The 21,584-nt window shown below is 35.0% G+C and overlaps 1 pseudogene; it reads right to left on the bottom strand.

Moving 5' to 3' along the window:
* Nucleotides 1-519: 519 nt before the first annotated feature.
* Nucleotides 520-21,584, bottom strand: part of LOC122731998 — a 33,340-nt pseudogene continuing 12,275 nt past the window's right edge.

The raw sequence follows: 21,584 nt of genomic DNA, 5'->3' as shown, positions 1-21,584 counted from the left end.
CAAAACTATTTGGTTCTGGATAAGAAATAGAGTGGTGGAACAGTGGAATAGGTTAGTCACACAAAACAGAGTAATAAATGAATATAGCAATCTCTGGTTTGATAAAGCCAAAGACTCCAGCTTCTAGGATAAGAACTGACTATTTGACAAAAACTGCTGGGAGAACTGAAAAATAGTATGACAGAAGTTAGGCATAGAACAACATTTTTTTCTTTTAAAAACACCATTACATTGTGCTCATGTTCCCTTAAATGTTGTTCCCCAAAGTGCTCAACCCTTCGCCCATCTGGGATCTCTACGAGAGAGCTGTAGAGACAGTTTGGTGAAAATGACATGGGTAGTTGGGGAGTAGGGGTAGAGTGGGGAGACAGAAAGGAAGGGCCCAGAGAAGAAGGCAGCCTTCAGGTTGAAGATCAGCCCTCAGTTTAAAGGTCAGCTTCAGGCAGGCTGGCCTCCAGTGAAGTCAGTCAGTGGAAGGAGCAACGACAGGGTGGGGCAGGGGGGGGGGTAAAAGGATTTCTACATCTCATTCAGGTCAAGCAGAGTCTGGTCCAGCATCCTTTGTGTGCAGAGATGCCCCTTTTTGGTGCATTTCAGTTTATCTTCCAAATCATGAATCACATTTCCTAGTTTGGCTACCGATTTCTCAAGCAAACTCAGCACGGGTCTCTGCCTCTTTGAGTTTATCTGTAAGAATCTTTATCTCTTCCTCATATTTGTCTTCTTTCTGTGAATACTTTTCTTCAGCAATATTCAGACAGTTCAAGTTCTGGTCCATCAGTCTGATATGAGCATCCATCTCTTAGCAAGGGGACTCAGCCCTCTTGGCCCGCTCCTCTGTGTGTTCCAAGATCCCTCAATGATCAACAACTTTAGAGCCACCTCCTCATACTTCCTGTCTGCTTCCTTTGCAATGTGCTCGATCTCTTTCAGCTGGATTTCTTGCAGCTCCATTTTCTCTTTATCCTTCGAGGCCAAATTTTCAATGAACTTCATACCTCTCACTCTCATCAGCTGCCGTCTCTGCCTCTTCTAGCTTCTGCAGAGCTGTCTCCAGGTGCTCCTGAGCATGGTCCATCTCCTCATCAACTAGCTGGGTCCGACAGTTCAAAGAAGCCACTTAAGCATCAGCCTGTTCCCGGGCCACTTCTCCCCCTCTCCCTCCCTCTGGAGACGCTGGGCACTCTCCTCAGAGTCATTGGCCTGCTGCTGCAGAGCCTGAATCTTGCGCTTCGGCAACTGGATGGTGGTGATACCAGCCACGGTGCCCGCCCTGTTCCGGCTCCGGCTCCAGCTGCTGCTTCTCAGCCCTACTTCTGTCTGCTCCCATAGAACAACATCTTACACCATACCCCAAAGTAAAGTCAAAATAAATACAAGATCTAGACATAAAGGGTGACACTGTAGGCAAATTAGAAAAGGAATTAATAGTTAATTTGTCAGATCTATGGAGATGAGAAGAATTTACGACCAAAGACGAGATAGAGAACATTACAAAATGTAGCATAGATCTTTTTTGGCTGCATTAAATTAAAAAAAAAAGTTCTTGCACAAACAAAACCAATGCAAACAATATTAGAAGGAAAGCAGAAAGCTGGTAGACAATTTTTTTGACTGTTTCTGATAAAGGCCTCATATCTTAAATATATAGAAAACTGAATCAAATATATAAGAATACAAGTCAGTCCCCAATTGAGAAATGGTCAAAGGATATGAACAGGCAGTTTTCAGATGATGAAATTAAAACTATCGACAGCCATATGAAAACATGTTCTCAATCACTACTGTTTAGAGAAATGCAAATTATAACTATTCTGAGGTATCACCTCACACCTATTCAATTAGCTAATGTGACAAAAAATGAAAATAATAAATGTTGGAGAAGTGGGAAAATTGGCACACTAATGCACTGTTCATGGAGCTATGAACCAATCCAACCATTCTGGAGAGTAATTTGGAACCATGCCTTAAAGGCTTTAAAAATTTGAATACCCTTTGATCCAGCAATACCACTACCAAGTCTATATCCCAAAGAGATCATAAAAAAGGGAAAAGGACCCACATGTACAATATATATATATATATATATATATATATATATATATTTATAGTTGCTCTTTTTGTGGTAGCAAATAATTAGAAATGATGGGGATACCCATTAATTGGGGGAATGGCTAAACAAGTTTTGGCATATGAAGGTCTTGTAACACTATTATGCTGTAGGAAATGATAAGCAGATACATTTCAGAAATACTTGGACTTACATGAATTGATGCTGAGTGAAGTCAGCAGATCCAAGAGAAATTTTACACAGTATCAATGATATTGTATGATGATTAACTGTGATACAGTTAACTCTTTTCAACAATACAATGATCCAAGACAATGCCAAGAGACTTATGGTGGTAAATGCTCTCCTCATTCAGAAAAAATAACTATGGGGTTTGAATGCAGATTGAAGTATACCATTTCCATTTTTGTTGTTGCTTTTTTGTTATTGTTTTTATTTATTCTTTATTGCATTTTTCTTTTGTTCTGACTTGTCTCTTACAATATAACTAATGTGGAAATATGTTTTCCATCATTGTGATGTATAACCTATATCAAATTAGTTGTTGCCCTTGTGAGGGGGGAAGGAAAGGAGGATTGGAGAAAATGTTGAAACTAAAAGAAAAAAATCTTTACATGTAATTGAGAAAAAATTTGGAAAAAAGAACTGGCCAAAAGTGGATTTTTTTAAAGATGGTGATTCATTCTTCCTCTCTAGAGGTTTAAGAAAAAATGCAGGTTAACATTGGTAAGAAGTACTGTAGAGAGGACTGTTATTGAGATATGGGGTGGACTGAAATCACCTCTTAATTACTTTAAAACTCTGAGATTCTGTGATTCTGAAAGAAGCCAGAAAATAAATATGTAATAAGTCTTTTAAAAGTTGTTTCCTTTTTAATTTCCATTTATTAGTTCATTGGAAACTCCAAAAAATTTAATAATTGTATATGTGATGCAGTCTATTGTTTACATTTATATGTGAGTACTGGTATTAATGGCTACTTTTGAAAATTTACTAAAATTTGAAATATATATTATTAAGGGAATGCATAGTATCTTATGTAATTGAATAATATGAAAGTAAAAGAATCATAAGTGATTTGGCTTAGGACATATTGGCATATTGTCGATTGAGAAGGTTGGCAGTGAATACCAATGCAGCACTTTACATTCAGATTGTATGCATGAGCACAGGCAATTTGAATTCTCATAGTGTGGCCAACTAACAGATAAAAATTCCCTTTGACTGAAATATCAGATTTCATAATACCTAGCTATGAGATACCAAAAAATATAAGAAATTGAATTAGGGAATAACATCATATAATGTAAATTTTAAAAGTACATAAAAGAATCTAATTTTAGGATACTCAGTCCTAGTGCATAAAGTGTCCTACAGAGCTAACTGATATATGATAGGTTTATGTGACTATAATAACTTAGCCTATTGATTAATGGATAATTTGTCACAATGTCAAATGTAAGTGGGAAAAAGGTGTGTTTTTAAATATTTACTTGAATAAAATAAGATAACATTTTCAAAAAGTTGTGTCACATGGAGGATAGAGGTTTGACCTTGGATTCAGGGAGACTGAAATTCAAGTTCTACCTTGTACTCCTCATAATTTTGGGAATCAAGGACAGAAATACCTCTCTCTTAAGTTGGAAGCAAGAAACCCATTGTCAGTCTGAACAGCAGAAGACATCTCTATACAGCAAAATTGCAGGTGCAGAAAATGATCAATTAAACTAAACCTACCCCATAAAGGATGTCTTGAAAGTTACAGGTCAGTAAGGTCCCTTTTTGTCTTAAATCCAATGACCTATGTTTACTTTCCTGGGATATCTATAATATCTATGTATTTAGCAATTTCAAAAATGACAGATTAGAAGATAGATAGGTAGACAGAGGATAGATATATGACAGATATATAAATAGATGATGCATATATATATGCATATATACCCATAAGTATATGAAAGAAAGAAGAATCATCAATAAATTTGAAAACATTGGATTTTTCCTTCATTCTTCACTCTTTTTTATCCATCCACTTGTACATATAGTCATTTGCCAGGTTTAATTTATTCTGTCTCCACAATATCTTTTGCATCTGTCCTCCCTTTTCTCTACTCACATGGACACCTAGGTCAGTAGCTCATCACCTCTTGCCAAGCCTATTGCACAGCTTCCCAGTTTGGTTCCCTGAATTCAACCTCTTCCCATTCTGGTCTATCCCCAACACAGCTGCCACATTCGTATTCCTGAACCACAGATCTGATCACATTATTCTCCTACTCAAAAAGATCCAGTGGTTTCCTAGTCCTTCTAGGATTAAATTAAAAATCCCGTTGTTTAGCATTTACAGGGTTTCCAAATCTGGCTCCACCCTACATTTCCAGGCTTATCACAATTGCACCCTATCATACATTCTATTTACGAAACAAATAGATAATGGCGAGTATTTACATAACTTTAAGCTTTGCAAAGGACCTTACATATATCATCTTACTTTATCCTTACAACACCCCTGGGAAGTAGATGCTATTATTATCCTCATTTTATGAATGAGGAAACTGAGGCAGACAGAGGTTAAGTGACTTTTCTAGGATTACACATCTTAGTGAGTTCAAATTTGAACTCAGAAGTTCCTGATTCCAGTGGTACTCTATCCAGCTAAATGTTAAAATCCTCTGTCCTTCTAGTCTCCACTCCCTGGAATAGACTATACCTTCTGCCTGCAATGAACACTTTTTAATTCCACCTCTTTGAGTTAATATCATATTTCAAGACTCATCTCATGCCCCACTTACTAAAAGAAGCTGTTTCTCATCACTCAAGTCCTTAAAGCTCTCCTCTCCCAAACAACCTTATATTTCATATATATTTAGTATTCACCAATTCAAGTACATTTTCATTTTCTATGATTAACACACAGTAGAGTATAAACGTGGGTAAGGTAGGCACTCCTTCAATTTTGTCACATACCATTAACACCTAGAATTATGCATGGATCACAAAGATGTGCTTAATAAATGTTTCCTGGTTAATAAATAAATTTGAATAAATGTTTTTTTTTTTAATAGGCAAGTATTCTTATATGAAATTTCTATCAGGAATCCCACCTAGCAATCAAATGACCTATTGGACTATATATGTGTATCTCTATCAATGTTCACATCTGTACCCATATTCACATATGCCTTTGGTTTCATATTTACATCATCTTTAACCATTTCTACTATTTAAAAATTATCCTTCTTAAAGAAAGAATAAAAACTATGAATTTAAGACATTTGATAAAAAGGTAGTTCAATGGATAGAGTGCAAGTCCTGAAGTAAAGAAAACTCATCTTCCTGAATTCAAATCTGTCTTCAGCTGCTAATTGTGTGATGCTGGGCAAGTCACTCAATACTGCTTGCCCGAGTTTCCTCATCTGCAAAGTATGCTGGAGAAGGAAACAACAAACCACTCCAAGTATCTTTGCCAAGGAAATCCAAAATTGGGTCATGAAGACTTGGAAATTAAAAAAAACAACAACAACTGAACAACAAGATTCCTGTTTTAATCTATAGGCCTTCAAAGGCATAAGTTTAAAGATTTAGGGGATAGATGTAGTTCAGAACATATTTTAATATGACTAAACCTAATGAAGTCATAAGGAAAAAGTGTAAACAAAGTACAAGATGTACCAAATGACTCTAGAGAGGAAGAGAAAACAACAGAGATAAAAACAATAAAAAGATAAATTTTCCTTTTACAACTTTTCCCTACAGAAGCCTTTACTGAGTCTTATTCTAATTAAAAGTTTTCAGTCATTTTCACACCTCCATTCTCATGTGAATACTCACACATTGATACTAACATTGAGTGACTAATACATTCGCATATGAGAAACTATTTTTGACAAGTATATTATTGAAAACTGCATTACATTAAAACAATATAAAACAGGCTATAAAATTTCTCATTCTGGGTCTCAGGAAATGCAAGTTTTAGAGTTGTTTTTATATTACCAAATCAGCCTTCTCATCCTAAGTACAAGGTATATGGTCTAGGAAGACATTCACATATATGTATATGTATACAATCAAAAAGATACTTAGTCTTACATAGCATACATATTGAATGTTTTAACATGGAGTTCAGAAAAATAAATACATTAGACTGAATTTATTGAATTTTATTTGTATTCCTTAAGGATCCTAGATTGGCTTCCAGCTCATACCATGTAATCACATGAGGATATTGTCATGGGGCGCAGAGCACCCCAGAATTTCTCTGGGGCACACCGAGGAATCTTCTCCTTGAGAAACTAAACCAGAGGACAGATAACGCCTAGAGGAACCAAATCTGACTGAGCTAACTTGGGATTCCTACCCTTCATTCCGGTCTCCCTTATCCTGGGGAGATAAATTTGGGTGTGGCTTCGGCCTTTGTGTTCTGAGGAGGGATCCATAGCCACCCCTCACCCAATTCCTTTAGTCACAACCAGTGGGGGATGGTCCTCCACTGCTCACCCAATTCCCCCAGCTACCACCGGTGGGGGATGGTCCACCTTCACTAAAGGAACTTTCCACAGGCAGATGGTCCACCCCCATCAGGCCTCTATAAAAGTACCTTCCAGTCTCCTGTTCGAGGAGATTTGGTACCTCTGAGCCATGTGCTTTATGCCAAATCTCACCATGAAAAGTCCAAGGATTTCTTTCATGGTTTCCCTCCCCCCACCTCTCCCTTCCCTTGCTCCTAAATAAACTATCACCTTATTCTAACTACGTTTTGTGTGCAAGAGGGTGTAATTCTTTAAAGAGGAATTCCTAAGAACCCCTCCCACCAACCCGTACCCATTTTCCCACCATATCAATATCATACTGCTAACTGTCTTTGTGCAGGCAGATGATGTTCAAAATAAGTAAGAACAATTAGCACACGCATTCAATGACCTTCTTTATCTTTTTCAGTATTTATCATTTATTCATCCATACTTAACTTTCTTAGCTTTATTGAAGTTAATAGTGAATTATAATAATTATAATGTTGCCATTTACATAGTAATGTTTTCATATCAAAATATTACATTTTCATATTTTATGATCCTAGAATTTTTATTTCTGACATTACTGGGGTTTTCACTGCCTTCTGTCTATAATTTATCTGTGGATTAAGGACTATTCACATTCAGTAGGATGTGTAAAATATGACCAAAAGCAAATATTATTTTATAATTTCAGTTAGTTCTTCCTGCTAGTGCCACTCTTGGAGACTCTCTAATCCAATAAACAGGTTGTTGGGTTTTTTTTGTTGGTTTTTGTTTGGTTTTTTGCGGGGCAATGAGGGTTAAGTGACTTGCCCAAGGTCACACAGCTAGTAAATATCGTTTCTGAGCCCGGATTTGAACTCAGGTCCTCTTGAATCCAGGGCCAGTGCTTTATCCACTGTGACACCTAGCTGACCCAATCCAATAAACTCTTGACCCTATATATCTGAGTTAAGGTACCTGCATGCTATGCTTTTTTGACTTAACCTTTTGTCCAATTAGACCTGTTGTTTATGTGATAACCCTTGCTTTTTATCATCTCTGACTACTATAAATGCACTAGAATGGAAGTACTTTATGATATAGAACTGATTCCTATTCAGCTTGGTCAGTTTCCCTCACTTTCTGACAAATCTATATCCATATGTGCTCTGATAATAGCCCATGTAGCTGTCAACAGACTTGCCTTTGTCTCTGGAGTACTGAGATGTTTAAGTGACAAACAGTTATATCCAGATGACACCCAGTGATGTAAATAAAGTGTCTGATACTAAACATAACTAAGGAAAAGAAAAAAAAAACCTCTGTTCCTATTTCACATTTTTCTAATGTTACCAGGGCATCAAGCCCATTTGCATAAGACTCTCCCTATTGGTGTACACTGATTATTTAATACCCCAAGCCTGTACAAGGGGAATTGTTGTCCAGAGCTTGGAAGAAGAGAGACTTTCAGCTTTTTTCTTGCCTTTTGACTTCCACCTTTGATATTAAACTCACATGGCTGAATTCCCTAAAGGAAAAAGGCTGGGAAGAAACCAGCATAGAGACAAACTGGTATTTCAACCACAGTCCTATACCAAGCTTACTAGAAGAAACTTGCAAGATTTCCCCTTGTGTGAGAGAATGATAGACTTTGAAGATTCTCTCTCTCTCTCTCTCTCTCTCTCTCTCTCTCTCTCTCTCTCTCTCTCTCTCTCTCTCTCTCTCTCTCTCTCATCTCATTCCTAGTGGGAAATCTTGCTACCTTCTCAGTCTTCAACTGACTTAGTTAAATGGCCATGTTATTCATTATGTATGGTCTTTGTGATACAGGGACTTGATCTCCAGTTTCTCTCCCTGTCCCTATCCCATATAACAAATTGCATTTTTAGAAGGAAAATATAAATAAAACTGATAGATACATTGAAAACCCCAAAACAGGAGCAATGTGTAACAACTCTCTATCTCCTGATTCCACAAAGGTGTGTTGGAAGGGTCCTTTCATATCTCTTCACATCTATGTGACAAAACAAATTATAGAGGTAAAACAGATCTACCTGTTTTACCTCTATAATTTGTTTTGTTTTGTTTTACATTCACTCATGATTTTTTTTTGGGGGGGGGTGGGCAATGAGGGCTAAGTGACTTGCCCAGGGTCACACAGCTAGTAAGTGTCAAGTGTCTGAGGATGGATTTGAACTCAGGTCCTCCTGAATCAAGGGCCAGTGTTTTATCCATTGGGCCACATAGCTGCCCCCCACTCATGATTTTTTGCTGTGTAATTGTTCTTTCCATTTACATCGCTGTAGTTACCATGTAATGTTGTTTCCTTGACCCTAATTACTTTATCTCAACTCATTTAGATCTTTCCATGTTTTTCTGTATTTATTAAATACAACATTTCTAGCCATTCTCCCAATTGATGGGCTTCTACTTTGTTTCCAAAATTTTGTTATTAAAACAAATGTTGCTTTAAATATTTTGCTGGATGGGGGAACATTTTTTCTTATCATTTTTTCTTATCTTGGGGTATAAATCCAGCAATGCTGACTATGGTAATGGTCATATTAATCTGTTTATATAATTTCAAATAGCTTTTCAAAACACACCATTTCACAGCTCTACCAAAAAGATATTAGTGTGTCTATCGTTCCACAACTCCCCCCCCCCCGCCAAATTTACTATTGACATTTTTGTCACCTTTTTATAATTAGTTATTTGGATCATTCTTTGATGTGGTTATGAAAGTTTTGCATTCCTTTTCATAACTGTTAGTTAATGTCTTTCACCACTTGTCATTTGGGGAATGACTTTAGTGTAGATCTATAACTACATATTGATGTTGATATAGATATCTAAATATACATATGTATGTATTGTATATGTGTATATACATATTTACATATAAATATGAGCATATATATTTATTATGATTTTTAGTTTCAGATTATCTCCCTCTCCCACACCCATTAAGAAAGCAAGATATGTGATTTTTTTTTTTTTAGTGAGGCAATTGGGGTTAAGTGACTTGCCCATGGTCACACAGCTAGTAAGTGTTAAGTGTTTGAGGCCATATTTGAACTCAGGTACTCCTAAATCCAGGGCCGATGCTCTATCCACTGTGCCACCTAGCTGCCCCAAGAGATGTGATATTAACCACATATATGACATTTTGTAAAACATTTCCATATTAGCTATGTTGCAAAAGAAAAGGCAATAAAAATTAAAAAGTGGGGAAAATAGGCTTGATTCTGCACTTAGATTTATTTAGTTCTCTCCCTGGAGGTAGCTAGCATTTTTCATCATAAGTCCTTCAGAATTGACTTGCATTATTGTATTGGTCAAATTGGGTAAGTAATTCATGATTGTAATGCAATTTTGCTATTACTGTGTACAGTGATCTAGTTCTGCTCACACCACTGTGCATCAGTTCATATAAGTCTTCCCAGATTTTTCTGAAACCATCCTGCTCATTTCTCATAGCCCAATAGTATTTCATCAAAATCATATACCACAAGGTTTTCAGGCATTTCTTATTTTAAATGTATCTCCTAAATTTCCTAGTCTTAGCTACCACAAAAAGAGCTGCTGTTGATACTTTTGTACAAATAGGTCTTTCCCCCTTTCCTTTAATCTCTTTGGAATACAGACCTTGTACTGGTATTGCTAAGTCAAAGAGTATGCAAATTATTAGAGTCCTTTGGGCATGGTTCCAAATTCCAAATTCAACCATTCTTCAAAATGGTTGGACCAGTCCACACCTTCACCACAAGCACATCAGTGTCCCAAGTTTTCCAAATTCCTTTTTGCATTTGTCACTTTCCTTTTCAGTTATGTTAGTAAAACTAAGAGTATGAGGTAGTTTCTCAGAGTTGTTTTAACTTGAATTTCTCTAATCAAAAGTGATCAAGAGCATTTTCTTTACTATAGACCACTTTGATTTTTCTCCTAAAAACTGCCTGTTCATAGCCTATGAATATTTATCAATAGATAAATGAGCTGTATTGTTTATAAATTCAACTCAGTTCCCTAAATATTTGAGAAATGGGTTCATCATCACAGAAACTTGCTATAAAAAATTACCTAATTTTCTCCTTTCCTTTTAATCTTGGCTGCATTAGTTTTCTTTTAACTAAACCTTTTTAATCTAATGTAATCAAAATTATCCATTTTACTTCCTAAGATCATCTGTATCTCTTGTCATAAATTCTTTAGATATTTATAGACCAACAGGTACATTTTTTATGCTTTCCTAATTTGCTTACAATATTAATCTTCATGTCTAAATCATGTACCCATTTTGAAATTTTCTTGATATATAATATTGATCTAAATTTTTGCCAAATAGTGAGTTCTTGCCCCCAAAGCTTGAATCTTTGGACTTATCAATTGATAGATTACTATGGTTACTTAATATTGTATATTGTGTACCTAATCTATTCCACTAATACCACTCACTTATTTTCTTAGCAAATAACATTATTTTCATGATTACTACTTTTGTAATGTTGGAAGATATATTCTTTTTTTTTTTTTTGGTGAGGCAATTGGGGTTAAGTGACTTTCCCAGGATCACACAGCTAGTAAGTGTTAAGTGTCTGAGGCCAGACTTGAGCTCAGGTCCTCCTGACTCCAGGGCTGGTGCTCTATCCACTGTACCACCTAGCTGCCCTGGAAGATATATTCTTAACCAAAGAAGGGAGTCAATTAGAAAAGTTTAGATAACATCTATACAAACAATCAATATACTAAGGACAAGAAAAGAAACTTCTTGGGTTTTGTTATTATATATAAATACTCTTAATCTTTTAGGGTTTATAGTGTAGCATGCAACTTTCTTTAATTTATTAATAGTATAAATTAGTACTGTTGGTGCTTCCTTAGGATTTTCTAACAATAGCATCATATTATTGGCAAACAGGGAGAGCTCTTTTTCCTCTTTAACTATCTTTATGACTTTAAGTTATTGATCTAATCCTGGTGCTATTGCTAAGATTTATAAAACTCTACCCAATAATAATGGGGAGAGTGTAATCCTTGTTTTCTTCCCATATTTATTGGAAAAGGTTCTAGTTTTCCCCAATGTATATGATTCTTAACTTTAAGTTTTAGCTTGACGATTTGTATAATATTAAAAAGGGTTTCTCTATGACTATACTTTGTAGTAATTTTTATCATAGATGAGTGCTGTGCTATGTCAAAACCTTGTTCTGCATCCATTGAAATAATTACATAGTTTTTATGTTTCAATCCTTAATAAATTATGTTTATTATGTTCCTAATGCTGAAACATTTTTGTATCCCTGTTATGAATCTTATTTGGTAATAAGACATAATTTATTTCATGACTTACTGAAGTAAATTTCAAAGGATTTTGCATAAAATTTTTGAGTGAACATATATTAATGATTTTGCCCTATAGTTGTCCTGTTTTATTTATTTATATATGTAGATAGATAGAGATAGAGATACATACACACATATATATTTATGTATAAGCATAAAATATATGTATACACATATATGCACATACACACATGTATATGTGTGCACACACATATGTACTTACATACATGTGTGCATGCATGCACATAGAACTGGTTTATTCAGTAAGAACATGTTTGTCTCATCAAAGGTTTCTTTTGGGTTGCTTTCTTTCTCTATTTTGGAGAAAAGTTTCTGAATTATGGGTAACAACCTTCCTTTAAATGTTTGATAGAACTATCCTATGTATGGATCAGGACAGGAGCCTTTTTTGTTCTTCCATCTGGTTATCCCCTTTACAGCTATTTAAATTATATTTTCTTTTTTTTTAAATTTAAATTATTTTTCTTAAACTCATTTGATTATTTTTTTCTATCTGGCATTGTTACAATTTAGATATTTTTATATATTTGGAAGTATTCCTTTTTTGTGTTTTCAGATTTGTAAGCATATAACTATATATAATGTTCTTATTATTTTTTCTCCTTGTACACTTGCTGTTTTATTAATTTGATTTACTCTGTTCTTTCATCAGATTAACTTGAAGGTTTATTGGTTATATTAATCTTGTCAAATAATCAGCTTTTTAAAATTTACTGATACTTTAATTTTTTTTAATTTTAAATTTATTTATCCCATAATTTTAAATATATCTTCTTTTATGATTATATTACTGTTCTGTATGTTTTGGATTTCTACTTTTTTGGTAAAAATTCAGTTCACTAACTCTCTTTTTTCAATTGTGTTAATGTATGTTTGTAGGAATATGATGTTTTTTTCCTTAGGATGTCATAAGCTGTTTTCATGAAATTTTGATATATTATCCCACAATTTAATTTTCTATCACATATTTTTTAATTCTTTATATGTTCATTAATTTTTCTATGTGCAAAAGACTCAGATCATTTCAGTAACACATAAATGAACATTTTTAGAATGCTAATTGTAAATTTAAATATTTGTCAAATACAAAACTACAGAAACTAAAATTCCTTCTTGGATAGTTTAATGGCGTAGGATAAAAATCAACATTTTAAACAAAATTTTGCACTGCTAATACCAGACAACTGAATATTAATTTGTTTTATTAATTATTCATTTTAATAAATGAGCAGAAAGATATTAAAACATTCAGAACATTCTAGATACACTTGCCTTAAACTCTTGTCTCAAGGTAACCATTCATTTCCTAATCAATAAGTGCCAATAATCAAGTCTTCGTCTTTATCTCCCTAAATATTTTGGTACCATTGATCACATCTTCCTATTGGATATCCTTATCAACCTCATCATCAAAGATTCACATTCTGAATTCTACACATACTGCCTTAATCATGTCTCTTTTTCAATTTCTCTCATTGGCTTATAATTAAAGCAGAATGGAGACAACAAGATTTTAGAGATATTATGGAGATGCATAGTTCCCAGTATAGGAATCATTTAGTCCAGTTATAATCTCCCCCTGGTCTTCAATTTTGTTCCTAAATACCATATTTTAGGAAAACAGAAACAAGTATAGCTAGAGGAAATGTTGGTTAAAGGATCGTATCATACCTTTTGTAAATAAGTAAAGGAATTGTGACAAAGTAAGGTGTGGTGGGGGGAAAAAAGTGAGACCCAGATTAATTATCTGAGTTGTCCAGGGTCATAAGATTAGTAAAAGGAAGTGTCAGGATTTTAAATCAGGTCTCTTATAGCTCTCACAAATTTGGGAAAGTCCATAAATATTAATTTAGTTCTTGGTACTCTAAAGGTAATATCCATGTCCAGTGAAATGCATTATGCTTATATATTATGAATACATTTTCTTTTGGGGGTGGTGGTGAGGCAATTGGGATTAAGTGACTTGCCCAGGGTCATACAGCTAGTAAGTGTTAAGTGTAAGAGGCCAGATTTCAACTTAGGTCCTCCTGACTCCAGGGCTGGTGCTCTATCCACTGTGACACTTAGCTGCCCCATGAATACATTCTTAAAGAAAATCATTGGTATATGCTATACTTGATAAGGACTAAAATCTTCTGTATATGTCTATATATTATATAGAGAGAGACATATATAGAAGTTTTTAGTACATATACATATATACATATTTGACATATATTATACATATGTACATACATCTGCACACATGTATTTATGTTATGTGTAAATATTTGCAAAAGGTAGGCATAGGCTGTATAACTACTAATAGAATGAGAAATATCAGGGGGCAGCTATCTGGCACAGTGGATAAAGCACTGGCCCTGGATTCAGGAGGACCCGAGTTCAAATACAGCCTCAGACACTTGATATTTACTAGCCTAACTGACCCTGGGCAAGTCATTTAACTCTCATTGCCCCACAAAAAAACAAAAAACAAAAAAACAGAAACATTCTCCAAAATGACATTTTAACATTTTAAAAATCCCTTACAGTTTCTTTTTCCTGTTTACCTTTTGATGCTTCTCTAGAGTCTTGCATTTGAAAGTAAAATTTTCTATTCAGTTCAGGTCTTTTCATCAAGAATGCCTAAAAGTCTTCTCTTTCATTGAATTCCCATTTTTTCCCCTAAAGGATTATAAACAGTTTTGCTGGGTAGGTGATTCTTGGTGGTAATCCCAGTGTCTTTGCCCTCTGGAATACCATATTCCAAGCCCTCTGATCCTTTAATGTAGAATCAACTAATTCTTGTGTTAGCCTGACTGTGGCTCCACAATACTTGAATTATTTCTTTCTGGCTGCTTGTAATATTTTCTCCTTGACCTGGTCTAAGATTCATTTATGATTTAATATATGAATTAGTGTAAGATTATCCAGGCATAGGCTGAGTTGAAATGACCTCTAGTTCACCCTTATGTGACTGGAATTTCATGACCTCCAATTATCTTTAGTGTGACTCAACTCTCATCTACAGTGTAAGTTTATGTTGGGAGTAGCCTGAGAATGAGAAGGAAAACAATCTTGATGGACCCTGGTCAGGCCCTCAAGGCTTCACTTAAACTGAATTCCCGGAACTAGCCATTTCTGGGAATCAACATCAATTCTTCTGGGGTCCTTGCAGGGTTGGCCCGCTCCTGGGATTTTATGTAAGGATTTACCTTATTCCAATATTTCCAATATTCTTGGCAGTAAGGCTTTTTTGTTCTCAGATTTTTTAAACTTGGCCCTTCCTCAGTGTAGTCAAGTCTCACCCGAGGGGTGGACACGTCTCCCGGGGCCCTCTCAATCAAAGGCTGTGAATAGGGGTTCCCCAGACACTAAATTGAGAGTTATTTCTTCCCAAATTTGGTGATGTTTTCTTTGCTTGATAGATAGATAGATAGATAGATAGATAGATAGATAGATAGATAGATAGATAGATATAGGTATAGATATAGATATATATTTGTAGGATTTGCTTTATGTGTGATCATACTAGGTTGTATTGGATATTTTCTTTATAAAACTCATCTGTTTTTAATCTTCCTTTAATTATTATATTCTATTAAAATCATTTTAATCTCTATTTGAGAGCATGTCATTTTTTAGGGGTGAATAGAAACCAAATTTCCTTAACTAAACACCTGGGAACTTTAGAATTTGCCTATAATATTTCTGTGAGTTTTCATTTTAGGATCTCTTTCAGGAGGTGATTGATGGATTCTTTCAATTTTTATTTTACCTTCCTGTTATAAAATATGAGGGTAATTTTCCTGACAATTTCTTGGAAGATCATGTCTAGGCTCTTTTTTGATCATATCTTTCAGGTAGTTCAAATTTTTTTTAATTATTCATTTTTACAATTGAGTTGTTTTTACAAAGAGATATCTTACATTGCCTTTTATTTTTGTTTTCATTCTTTTGGTTTTCCTTTGTTTCGTAATTCCTCATGAAGTCATTAGCTTCCATTTGCTCAATCCTAATTTTTAAGGAGTTATTTTCTTCAGAGAGCTTTTGAACCTCCTTTTCCATTTGGCCAGTTGGGCTTTTCAAGGCATTCTTCTCCTCATTGCCTTTTTGTACCTCTTTTACCATTTGGCCTAGTTTGTTTTTTAGGTGTTATTTTCTTCATTTTTTGTGTGTCTCCTTTACCAAGCTGTTGACTTTTTTCCATGATTTTCTTGTATCACACTAATTTTTCTTTCTTTTTTCCCCCTTTATCACTATTACTTCTATGGTCTGAAACCAATCCATATTTTTTTTGGAAGCTTTGGATGTAGGAGCTTTGACTTTGTTATCTTCTTCTAAAGGTGTATTTTGATCTTCCTTGTCATCACAGAAACTTTTTAGAGTCTGCATTTTTTTTTCCGTTTGCTCATTTTCCCAACCTATTTCTTGACTTTTAACTCTTTGATAAAATGTGGCACTACTTCCAGGGTGGAGGGAATGGTGTCCCAACCTTCAGGGGCTTTGTGCAACTATTTACAGAGATTCTTCTAGGAATTTGTAAGTTTTTAGTTCTCCCAAGTTTGTATGATTTAAAGAGAGGTATGTTCACCACCTTCCTAGCTGATGCTCTGGTTTGCAAGCCACCACAGGCCTCCTTTTCTGCCCTGGAACTATAAACAGAATCCTGCTCCACTGTGGCTGCAAACTCTTATGTGCTTGCTCTCCTCTCTGGCATGTGACTGCCACCCAAGACTATAATCTGCATGTGAGTATGGGCCAAACAACAGAGTCCTGACTCAGTACTAGCAAAGAGACCCCTGCAATCTCCTTCTGGTCAATTGTTCTACCTCCTGAATGGGCTGAGTTCCAGAAGTAGTTGCTGCTGCTGCTGCTGCTGATGATGATACTGATTCAGAGACTCCTGAGGCTTCCTCCTCAGTTGCTCTGGCTGTGGCTGGGTTTGTGCTAGCAGGGTCTGTGCTGGGCTGTGCTCTACTTTCACTCAGGTACAACAGAAATTTCCTGCCAACCTTCCAAGTTCTCCTTGCCTGGAAAATTATTTCCCTCTGCCTTTTTGTGGGTTCTGCTGCTACATGAATTGTCTTATGGCATTATTTGAAAGCATTTGTAGGGGTCTTGGGGAGAGCTCAGTCAAGTCCCTGTCTTTCCTTTGTCATCTTGGCTCCACCCCCAGATATTAAGTTTTAGAGACAAAATTACTCAACTCATTCCAACTCTTTTCGCGACTTAATATCAGAGAAATCAAATTCAATTACTTTTTTTGGAATATTTGATCCTGGTATTCTCCTTTTATCTTCATTTACATGTTTCAATGTGACTAGAACTTCTTTGTGCCATATTGTGGCAGTATTATTAATTCAATCATTTCAAGACAGTGAATAATGAGCACTAATTCTGACACCCATCTTCCATCAGATGCTTCAGGGATTTTCCAGAGTTTTTGGTGAGAAATGTTCTTGACCTTATTTGTGCTTAAGTAGAGCTCTAACATCTTCATTGTATTCCCAAAGAGAGTGAAAGTTGCTATAAATGTTATCATTACCTGTTTGTGCTTCCTCTTACTCTATTTCTTTGCCTATGATAGATCCAATAAAATGCTTTCTAGTAATGCCTCATGGATTGCTATGGAAGAGATATATCCTGCTAAAATTCTATTCCTTAACCCACCTCATGTATCAAAACCCCAAATGAATTAATCAGCATCTATCAGCTGTGATTTCAATTATTTCCTCATAGAACAGACAGAAAAATGGTACCCAGGAAAGAATATCACAGAGCACATTAAAAAAAATGTAAAACAATATATATTTTAATTACATTTAATATATAATTATATTTTTTCAAGAGAAAGGATTTTTTTGTGGGGCAGTGAGGGTTAAATGACATGTCCAGGGGCACACAGCTAGTAAGTACCAAGTGTCTGAGGCCAAATTTCAACTCAGGTCCTCCTGAATCCAGGGCTGGTGCTTTATCCACTGTACCACCTAGCTGCCCTGAAAGGAGCTTTTAAATTCGATGAACTCATATAAAATGTCACATTTTTAGGTCTGTTGTATATGCTCAATTTCTATACAAATAAACAAGAACAAAATCCTCAAAGCAGTGTTATCCTTTACCTTAAATGCTGCTAGAAAGAGGAATATATTTTCTTCAGTGCATCAAAATTAAAATGGTTAGTTAAATTTTATATTGTATTTCACTAACCAATGAAAACTTAAAGTGTCAGAAATGAAATTTATTAACTAATTTTTGTTTGTTTTTGTTTTTGGTGAGGCAATTGGGGTGAAGTGACTTGCCCAGGGTCACACAGCTAGTAAGTGTCAAGTGTCTAAGGCCGGATTTGAACTCGGGTCCTCCTGAATCCAGGGCCAGTGCTCTATCCACTGTGCCCCATTAACTAATTTTTAACATCAAATTTCCAGCACTGACAAGTTTTTAAGAGGACAGGTCATAATTTTCAGGGCACCACTTTTCCTCTAATTTGAGGATGACCAATCAGTTATCCTCGCTCTATTAAATGTCTCCTATATTCCTAAACTTCTGAAAGGTAGCATAAGGAACAACCAAGACACAGAAGACCTTGTTCCCCTCCTTAAGGATTTTAAGCTATAGTAAAACTTCTATTTGAGAATGCTAAGACATAGGTTATAAACACAGGGAAAGAATGCACATGTGCAAAAATATTTATAGCAGCTCTTTTTGTGCTGGCAAAGAATTGGAAATTGAGAGGATGCCCATCAATTGGGGAATGGCTGAATGAACAAGTTGTAGTAATGAATGCGATGGAATACTATTGTGCTATAAGAAATGATGAGCAGGCCGATTTCACAAAACCTAGAAAGACACATAAACTGAGTAAGATTAGTTGAACAGTGTCCACAGTAACAGCAACATTGTATGATGACCAAATGGGATAGACTTCATTCTTCTCAGCAGTACAATGATCCAAGACAATTTCAAAAGACTTATAATGGAAAATGCTCCCCACCACATCCAGAAAAAGAACTTTGGAATCTGACTGCAGATCAAAGTATACTATTTCCACTTTATTTGTTATTTTTTTTTCTTTCTTCTTGTTTTTTTTCCCTTTTTTCTGATTCTTTTAAAATATGCCATATGTATGTGTGTGTGTATACGTTTGTCTATGTTTATGTATATACATATATATGTATATAAACAATCATGTTATATACATTTCCATATATAAATATAAATACGTGTGTATATATTTGTGTGTATAAATATTTATCTGATTAGTTGCCATCTTGAGGAGTTTGAGGGAACGGAGGGAGGAAGGGAGAAATATTTGGAACTCAAAGTCTTACAAAAATGAATGTTGAAAAAAATCTTTACATGTAACTGGAAAATAAAATAAAGTGTTATAAAGAAAATAGAGATCAAGGGAAAAAGAGAAGGCTAAGACATATTATTTACTTAGAGAATAAATAATGGCTATATTATATATTCTGTTAAGGAAAATAATTAAAAGATGAAATAAAATTATTAAGAAAGTTTTCAGGGAAATAATTGGAATTCAGATAATCTGTAAGAGATGGTAGGATATCTACAGACTGAGTTTGAGGGAAGAGTAATTGAGGTAGCACTAATAACATGCACAAATTTGTGAACACAGATGAAAAAGATATAGTTAAGCAATGGGCAAGTAGGCTTGTTTTTTACCTGAAATAAGGGATTAGAGGTTAAATGCTGCAGACTACAAATAGTTCATTAGAATTACACAATAGGGGGCGGCTAGGTGGCGCAGTGAATAAAGCACCGGCCCTGGAGTCAGGAGTACCTGGATTCAAATCTGGCCTCAGACACTTAACACTTACTAGCTGTGTGACCATGGGCAAGTCACTTAACCCCAACTGCCTCACTAAAAAAAAAAAAAAAAAAGAATTACACAATAACATTAAAAAATGAATTACCTGAGAAAAAGAACATAAAGTATTACCAATGAGATGTATCCCTGGAAATCAAAGTGAAAGTGATTTAGTGAGAACATAGGATGTTCTTATATGACATATTGTTTTCATAGGATGTCCAGTCTATATACTCCACTGGTATCCTGTGCAATAACATAATGAGAAAAAGGCCCATAGCAAACTGGGTGACCCTTAAGTGAAGGATTTAAGGGAAGATAGGGAGAAATGACACCCAGAATAGGAGGGGCTTCAGTCAAGGAGAGAACATACACATCACTTCAATCACAAATAAATGCATATTTAAGTATAAGACTTATGCAGGGGAGCAATGGAATATAAACTTGGACAGGTGACTTGGAACAGAACATGTAAACCCTTGAATGACATAGTAAGGAGGTAAGGTTTTATTTTGTAGGCAAGAGGAAATCATAGGCAGATTAACAATCTGGAGTGATCAATGGTAGAGAGGGCTGTTTTCTAGGTACACATACAAAATAGACAGGAATTCAGAATAAAATATTGAGATGAAGAAGGAACCAAACACTTTACTCCTCCTTTCCTCCCTCTTATTTTAATTCATATGGGTGGTCTTTGATAAGATGATCCCTGGTGGTTTGCTCAGAGAAAAACTATTAATTTATTTTGATAAGATTCATGTTGACAATCGAGTGATAAAAGTTAAGGAAAAAATTGTAACCATAGCCAGGTAAAGACTTGAGCCTTCTAAATCCCAAGATTAAACCATAATGTAGTGTTCTTGATCCTATTCCCTCCAATGTCATATAGGAGTTTTATTTATTTATATTGATATAAGCATCTAAACAGGAAAATAATTCAGGGACGTAGGATGAGAAGTGAATTTTCTCTTCTAGCCCAAGTGTTACCTTTAAAAAATAAAGCTTTATTGGTGAAGAAAAGAGAAATGCAAATTTGAGGATTCATTCCTCTCACAGACAAATTAGCACTATCTAATTTTATATCTTTACTATTGAAGTTTCTATATTTATTTTGGTACATTCTCTGCCTCTGTACTTATCTGAAATTTATTTATTGGGTTAATTCAATCCCCCCCCCCCCTTTTTTTTTACTGTCCTACAATTCTTGCTCTGGTTCTTTCAAGTTTGGAATGAGTAGTACAGAGTTAGCATGATATCTGTCAACTTGATTATGTAAGACACCAGTTTAGAAGTCAACCGTAACCACAATGGGACATCATAATTAGTGCTGATTTTTTATTTTGCTGATTTGGCTGGAGCCTTCAAGACAAACTGTCTGTTCCTAAAATAAGCCCAAAGAACTTTAATACAATGCAAGTGAGAAAAAAATGTATCTAAAAGGAAAAAGGAAGCAACACCTTCATCTGAAAAAATGATTTTTAATAGAAAACAAACTAAAAAAAATGAAAATGCTCAAGAACAAAAATTAGCAAAATTCTATGGTCATGAAGAAGCTTTACAGCCAAAAGGAGATTTGAACTAAAGGCTAAAATTTGTGAAGGCATTTGTCCCAAAGTTTTTTGTTTTTTGTTTGCTTGTTTGTTTTTTACAGTTAGTAGATTTTGGAGAAGCTGATATTAGGACACTTGGAAAAGGAATGATTAGTGATATCTAATTAGAAGATTTTGTTAGTATATTTCTCCTCTAAAAAAAAAAAAAAGAAATCAATTAATTCAGTTGAATGGCATATTTGGGAACCAAAAATATTTTAGATAAAATTTAGACAGTGTATAATTTTGAA

Source organism: Dromiciops gliroides, chromosome 6 (genome assembly GCF_019393635.1).
Source record: "Dromiciops gliroides isolate mDroGli1 chromosome 6, mDroGli1.pri, whole genome shotgun sequence".
Classification (NCBI taxonomy): Eukaryota; Metazoa; Chordata; class Mammalia; order Microbiotheria; family Microbiotheriidae; genus Dromiciops; species Dromiciops gliroides.
The sequence above is the reverse complement of the archived record's forward strand: the minus strand, read 5'-3'. Positions and strand labels throughout refer to the sequence as shown.